An 8,436-nucleotide genomic window follows, 5' to 3' on the forward strand; every position below is an offset into this window, starting at 1 on the left:
AAGCCTTATAATTACTTAAGTATAATCGAAACATATCACATCTGTTATCGCTTAACACTATATCCTAAACTAATCTTTACTTATCCAAAGGGCTGCAACTACCTAATCATTTTCATCATCAATAAATCTGACAATTATTTCCTTGATTAATCGATTAATCATCATTTGGTCTATAAAATGCCAGAAAACAGTGAAAAATGGTCTTCACATTTTTCAAAAAGTCCAAAACTCAAAGATATTCAGATTTGAATTAATCAGTAATATGAATAGTTGCCAATTAATTTTCTGGTGATCAACTCATTGATTAATCGACTAAACTTTGCAGCTCTACTTATCTATGTCCTTAACTTATTGCTACTCAACTATAACCCTAACCCAAAAGAGAGTCAGAGGACTAACTATTTCTTATGTACAGTGGATCCTTGTGTGGATATTCTGTTCAATTTTAAATATCAATTATTGCTTTAATCAACTTTTAGTATCCACAAAGCAACAGAAGTAAAGGACTTTAAGAGGGTCTCACCCTCACTAACCCTAACCCTTTGGAAATGTTCCAGACAAATACATGCTTCCTGCTGTTCAGACTGCATTGAAATGATATAATAAGACATTCATTTAACAGGAAATCTAATACTGGTCGATCAAATCTTGCAGCTCAATTCAACTGCTCAGTTAATATACTGAGATATTAATTAGTAAAATAGCCAAATAATGATAACAGATTAATATTTTCTTTCTCTTGTACTTGACTCATTAAAACTAAACACAGAAGGAAAAAAGGATGTGAACGGAACATTTCCTCGAGACCCCCTTGAAGCCCTTTACTATTTATAATTTCACAATTTACTTATTCAAATAAAGTTTGAAAAAGAAACTGTTACTTATCTAAATCCTAACATGCATCCTAAACTTATCAATACTTCAACAACAGACAATTTTATTTTGTTTGTTTTTAAAAAAAGAAATGACATAAGATTTGAAAGCCTTATCAAGCGTGACTATGGCCAGCCGTGATCGTATAGTGGTTAGTACTCTGCGTTGTGGCCGCAGCAACCCCGGTTCGAATCCGGGTCACGGCAGGTGGACCTCTGTCTATTTGTACAATTTCCCCCCAGGGATCAATAAAGTATTTCTGATTGTGATCAATACTTATCTATATCTTACACTTATCACATCTATTATCAGTTATCACTATTGTTTAAACTAATCATTACTTATCTAAAGGGCTGCAACTGACAAATCGTTTTCATCTCAATAAATCTGCCAATTATTTCCTTGATTAATCGATTAATCGTTTGGTCCATAAAATGCCAGAAAACAGTGAAAAATGGCCGCCACATTTTTCAAAAGTGACGCCTTCAAATGTCTCGTTTTGTCCATCTAACAGTCCGAAACTCAAACATACTCAGTTTACAGTGATAGGAAACAGAGAAGAGCTGCAAATCCTCTCATTCCAGAAGCTGGAACCAGGGAATCTTTTTTATTTTGAAAATTATTTGAACGATTGATCAAATATATAATAATAATATTTTTATGTTACATAAATATAAAAATAGTTGCCAATTCGTTTTCTGGCGATTGACTCATTGATTAATCGACTAAACTTTGCAGCTCTACTTATCTATGTCCTTACAGTGGATGCTTTTGTGGATGTCTGGTCGAATTTTAAATATTAATCATTTAATAACCATTACTTATATACAGTGGATCCTCTCCTTTAAAAGATTTGTAGAATTTAAAATGTGTTTTTAATAACTTTCAAATAGTCACAAACGTAAAAGAAGTAAAGGGCTTTAAGAGGGTCTCACCCTCCCTAACCCTAACCCTTTGGAAATGTTCCATCCAAATATAACAAACAATAACAATCTAAAACTGGTCCATAAATTACAATTAGCTTTAACTGCACATCAGTTCACAGACTGAGATGTAAATAAATCAATTAGACATTATAAACAATGAATATAGAAGAACATTTCTTCTCCTGTTCTTGAGTCATTATAATAACCTGAACACAGATTTAGAAAAGGATTTGAATGGAACATTTCCTTGAGACCCTCTTAAAGCCCTTTACTGCTTTTACAATTTCAAAATGTACTTATTTAAATAAAGGTTAAAAGAAAAACAAAAGTTACTTATCTAAATCCTAACACACATCCTAAACTTATCAATACTTCAACGACACAATTTTTTTTTGTTTGTTTTTAAAAAAGAAATGAGAAAAGATTTGAAAGCCTTATCACTACTTATCTATATCCTAAACTTATCACTTATCTACAGCCTAAACTAATCATTACTCATCTGAAAAGGGCTGCAACTTATTATTTTCATCATCAATAAATCTGCCAATTATTTCCTTGATTAATCGATTAATCATCGTTTGGTCTATCAAATGCCAGAAAATAGTGAAAAATGATCTTCACATTTTTCCAGAGTCCAAACTGACGTCTTCAAATGTTTTGTTTTTTCCATCTAACAGTCAAAAACTCAAAGATAATCAGATTTGAATGAATCAGTAATATGAATAGTTACCAATCAATTTTCTGGTGATCGACTCATTGATTAATCGACTAAACTTTGCAGCTCTACTTATCTATGTCCTTACCTTATCGCTATTTAGTTATAACCCTAACCCAAAAGAGAGTCAGAGGACTGACCATTATATATGTACAGTGGATCCTTTTGTGGATTTTTTGTTCAATTTTAAATATTAATTATTTCTTTAATCAACTTTGAATATCCACAAAGCAACAGAAGTGAAGGACTTTAAGAGGGTCTCACCCTCACTAACCCTAACCCTTTGGAAATGTTCCAGACAAATATATGCTTCCTGCTGTGACTGCAATGTCATGATATATTAAGACACACATTTAACAACAAATCTAATACTGGTCGATCAAATCTAGCAGCTCAATTCAACTGCTCGTCAGTTAATATACTGAGATATGAATGAATAAAATAGCCAAATAATGAAAACAGATTCAAATTTTCTTTCTCTTGTTCTGACTCATTAAAACTAAACACAGAAGGAAAAAAGGATTTGAATGGAACATTTCCTTGAGACCCTCTTAAAGCCCTTTGCTTCTTTTATAATCTTACAATAAACTTATTTAAATAAAATAAATCAAAGAAAAAAATAACTAACATACACTCTAAACTTATCAATACACTATCAACTACGCACATTTTTTGTTTGTTTTTAAAAGAAGAAAAGAGAAAAGAATTTAAAGTCTTATCAACACTTATCTATATCCTTAACTTAATACTACTTAACTATAACCTTAACTTATCGCTTAATATAATAATCTTATCACTAAAGGTTTTTTTTGTTTTTTTTTGTTTGTTTTTTTGACAGTAGGAAAAAAAAAAGAAAGAACTATTTACAATAAGTGTGAGCGGCGGTGGAATTGCCACTAATTATACTCTACCTGCTCAGCCCGGCCCCTTTACCTGTGAGGGGTCATACTTACATCTCCGGGCTGAGTGGAGAGTCGTCCCACCACGCCAAAACCTCGGCCATTACCTCCTGGGCAGTGGCGGGTGGGACCCAACGGGGCATGCGGACGGAGGGCCTGGGTCCGCTGAACACGACCTGGACGTCGAAGTACCCGTCACGCAGTCGGCTGCGTCTGGCCTCCTGCTGCCTCTGCCTCCACCGCCGCCTCCGTTCCCGAGTCTGTTAGAGAGATGGACGGAGGAGAAATCGGAACAAACGGGTCAGAAGAATGAGGCAAGACATTTGGGTTGAGGGTGACCGTGGAGGCCGACAGAAACTCCACGACCACTCACAAGTCTGGTATCAGTGTTTAGGGTGGACTACTCACCCGCTGCTGGGCAAGGGACTGCAGTCCTGCCCGCTGTGACCCAGAAGAGGACGGCTGGGGGCTCCTCTCTGGCTGCACAGGGGTCACCTGGGTTGAGGGAGATCATGGAGGTCAGCACACCATTCACAAATCACTTACATTTTCTTTTACTGTTAAATGCTGTGCTCTCAAAACGCCTACTAAGATAGGGATAGAGGAGTGTTTGGGGTGGACTACGCACCTGCTGCTGGGCAAGGGCCTGCAGTCCTCCACCCGGTGGACCAGAGGTGGACAGGTGGGGGCTGGAGCTCCTCTCTGGCTGCACAGGGGTCACCTGTGAGCCAGAGGAGGAAGGCTGGGGGCTGGAGCTCCTCTCGGAGCAGGACTTTTTTCCTGCAGGCTCCTCGAGGGCTCCAGGGCTGCTCTCCCGCTCCCGCTTGTCCTTTTCCTGTTAGAGATATGGAGAGCGGGGAATAAAACAATAAGGAATTAAGTCAACTTTGTTCAGTTAAATCTCTTTCAGACTGATGCAGCAGAGGTGGACAAATCTATGTTTGGTGTCAAACTGAACTCATCAACAATATAGAACAGAGCAGTAACTAATATCATGGCGTTGGAATTTGTATGTTACTTTAGTGGTGTACCACACTCCCTCACTTTGTCTAGTCTGATTCCTCAGATAGTGATTTCCTACATTTCATTTTAAACCCTTTCTTCAAAACTAAAAGTTTTTTTTTCCATATCGTTTTTTGGATTACTTTAAATTAAGACAATATCTGCTGTCACATTAAAATGAACAATTCATTCTACAAATGATGATTTTGACCACACAGATTAAAAAGGTATTTCCCTGAACATTGACCCCTTTTAACTTTTAAAACTCTGAAACAAAGCAGATCTCCATACAAATGATCTCTACATTATCTGGAGCATTTGTTGCAGAAATACAGATTGAATATCATTTACCTGGAAATGATGTATTCAGATATTTGATTAGTCAAGATTATGTACATAAATGCTCTCAGGACTTTGAGGCGTTTAAAGGCTCTACTCTTAACAACTGCCTTTGGTCCTCACCACTACAAAGCACATATTCTATAAATATATGATAACATACTGTCTATTAACAGTCTCAACTCCTTACTTTTTTTTTGCTTCAAATGGTGTTTACAAAAGTCAGTTCCCTTGTTAAGTTAATTCATTTCAATAATTATTTCCTTCTTGTCAACTTTCAGTTATTTCAGGTCTAGCGAAAGTGAAATAACTATAGCTAACTAGTTATTTAGTTGGCAAACAGTTCATTTCTGTACTAAATTCTGAACTCCGATTTTCTAGCTTCAAAAGATACATACAGCATCTAATAAAATGACTCGTAAATACTTTTAAAGGATTTGAAAGATTTTACTCTTTTCTTTATGCGTAATTTTAATTATTTACACTGAAATCTGACAATTATTTTCATTAAATTTGAACTTTCGACTCTCATCAGCTAATGTTAGCTAAGAAGCTAGCAAACAAGCTAACACGCGTTAGCTAACATTAGCTTGTTAGCTAACAAGCTAGCTAACAAGCTAACGTTAATGTTAGCTAACAAGCTACTTTTAAATTTTAAAATTATTTTAAAGGATTCATATTCTTACCTTTTCCATATGAAAGGTGTAAAATAACCACAGTGAGTTGCTGCCTGGTTCTTAAAGAGTTTTTCTGCTTCTGTTTTTGTTTGTGTTTCCAAATCACTTTTCAAGTCTTTGCCTGATGCGTCTCTCTCCAAGTTCAACAGTGAAATGGTGACAACGATGAGCTCCGCTGCTTTATATAGCCTGTGGATTCCATAGCAACCATAGAATCTTAACGTAATTTCGTCATGTAACGTCGGTATTTACAGTATTCTTTTACTTATTTATTTTATTTTTTTCAATATTATTTATTATAAAACAGGTTTTGCAATAATTTCCTTCACTCATTTTTAAATATTGAAACATACTGGATCGATTTATTCTCCATAATTTCGCTAAATTAGATTAATCTTAATATAATGGTATTTTTTGTTCTTATTTTTATTTATTGTTTATTATTATTAATTATTCTGTTCAAGGTTTCTGCCTGTTAAAAGGAAGTTTTTCCCCTCACGGTGGGAACTGTTGGGTCTCTGTAAATAATATTATAACGAGTGCGGTCTAGACCTGCTCTATATGGAAAGGGTGGCTTTTGTTGTGATCTGGCGCTATTATAAATAAAAAAAATTAATTGAACTAAATTAAACTTGAAGCAGAAGCTGACAAGTGTCCATGATGTAACTGCTGGTTCAGCAACAGATTAAACAAAATATGTCAAATATGTGGTTCAGCCATTTCAGATAAGCTGCGCTGGATCTGAAGTCAAGACCTGCTGCAGTGAACACATTTTAATTAAGATGAATTATTAATTAGCAATCAGCCTCGTGTTTTCTGTTCAGCAGCGGATGTCCGCAGTTGTATAGTGTTGTCTATTATAATAATCAGTTTGACATAACAGCTCACACAATGTGTCTTCAAACATTCAAATAGAATAAAACAAATTCCAGGCTAAATATGGTAGCCAGCCAAATATGTAACTGTCTATGTGGCGCACCTCTTGCTGAAGCCTTTCTGCTTTTGGAGTACAGCAAACTGGGAGAAATGTTGTACTGGCCCACCAATATTCTGCCTGTACTACATGCAGAGTTGTGGGGTCCTGCATTTGAGTCAGATAGACAATAACGTCCCGCCATGGTGGGATACTGCAATGTTTTAACTGTTACATCAAGAAAACTCACAGCAGAGCCAGACCCTGAAGGAGAGCCGCAGCTGCAACGGAGAATTTAACCCAAGTCAATGAGGTAAGCTTGTTAGTACTAATGTTAACGTTACCAGTTAACGGTAACTTCCTGTTGGTGGCTTGCTTGCTAGCTAGCTAGCTAACGAGTCAGCAGCGTTTGCATTTACTGTGAGCTGACCAGCTCCTCCAACTCAGACACACACTAGCGAGCTAACTCTGTAACACTGGTAATGTTCGTCTCTTGAAAAACATGAACGTTCAAGTGACTAGCAAGTATTTAGCAAGCCAACAGGCGCTTTCTGTGCGTCAGTGTGTGTGTTTAGTGGCGGCTGCTGACTCAAAACTTTGGGGGGACAGGAGGAAAACCAACCCCATGTGAACTGGCAGCAAAGGCGTAGATAGATTCATAATATATTACAGTGCCATATTAGAAAATAAATTATAACGTGCGAATTGCAAACTACGTCTAAACACATCACTGAACTGTGAATAACTTAATAAATACACAAAAATATATATAGATAAATATACAGAAAATAGTATTTCACGCCCTATACCCTTGTAAATCTGGCCCTTGCCGGTGTTATGCCAAATTCTGTGACCCACGAGATTCTGTGTCTATATCACATACTTTGTGCCAGAAAGCCTTTTGGTGCCTAAACGTAACCAATTAGGCTAGTTTAAGGCAAAAAAAGAGCTGGCGGCATAGTTTAACTTCCCGTTTGGGTCACATAATCTGATGGGTCACAGAATTTGGTGCAACACCTGAAACTGGTCCCCGTCCATGTGTGATGATGAGTAAAATGTTCTTACTTTCTTTTTATCACAAGCCTAGACAGACCCAGGCCCAAGGCTCCAGAAGGTGCTGGATGAGGTTGGACCTGAAACACCTGAAACACCTGGCAGAGCGTCCAGCTCAACAGGAGCCAAACAGACAATTCAACCCACTGACGGGTTTCCGTCAGCACGCTTTGGGGATCTGGAGACGGGAATTCTGAAGGCAACCTCCACCCACTTTGATGTGTCTTAACTGGCCAGAGGAGACAGCTGAACTGGAGCATTTCCAATCCATCCTTGCAGCATGTGGAGACTTTACTTCTGCAGCAGCAGCTAAGAGAGAGCGGCTCGACCTAAAAGTCCTCGTTCAGCGTCACTACAGGCACCTTGAACCCCGAAGCTGTGGTAGTGGTTCGTAGTTTTGGTGCCTAACCCTAACCAAGTAGTTTAAGGCAACCTTTGTTTGTGGTGTGACCGATTTACCTCTAGTCTCTGATCTAATCATTTCAGATAATTTATCTTAAAGGTAACCTTGAATGATTTGAACTCACGATTATGTAGAAAAACAAGAACTTTCATTTTGGGAGGGTTCTGGGAGGATGGTGAAAATAGTTAAGTCCCTGCCCCTTTACCTGTGAGGGGCCATACTTACATCTCCGGGCTGAGTGGAGAGTCGTCCCACCATGCCAACACCTCTGCCATTACTTCCTGGGCAGTGCTGGTGCTCCTCTCTGGCTGGACAGGGGTCACCTGTGAGCCAGAGGAGGGCGGCTGGGGGGCTGGAGCTACTCTCGGTGCAGGACCTCTTGGCTTGGAGTGTGTCCTTTTCTCTCCAAGGCCCATACTGAGAAACTTGTACACGCTTTTATCACCAGTAGGCTGGACTATTGTAATGCTCTCCTCTCTGGTCTACCAAAAAAAAGCCGTAGACCAGGACCAGAAGGAGAGCACACACACAGTTTTAAAACTGGCTGCTTTTGAAACTGATTTAAAGATTCTTTTATTGGTCTACAAATCACTTCTTGGTCTGCAAGCACGCCAAAGGTAGTTACAAGAAATGACC

The 8,436-nt window shown here is 38.0% G+C and overlaps 1 non-coding gene across 1 annotated transcript; it reads left to right on the plus strand.

Annotated features, from left to right (window-relative positions):
* Window positions 1-1,007: 1,007 nt before the first annotated feature.
* On the plus strand, window positions 1,008-1,079 carry trnah-gug (transfer RNA histidin (anticodon GUG)). Its single transcript has one exon. It is a non-coding gene; the product is annotated as a tRNA-His (tRNA).
* Window positions 1,080-8,436: the final 7,357 nt, after the last annotated feature.

The sequence above is a fragment of the Enoplosus armatus genome, chromosome 20 (genome assembly GCF_043641665.1).
Source record: "Enoplosus armatus isolate fEnoArm2 chromosome 20, fEnoArm2.hap1, whole genome shotgun sequence".
NCBI classification, from domain to species: Eukaryota; Metazoa; Chordata; class Actinopteri; order Centrarchiformes; family Enoplosidae; genus Enoplosus; species Enoplosus armatus.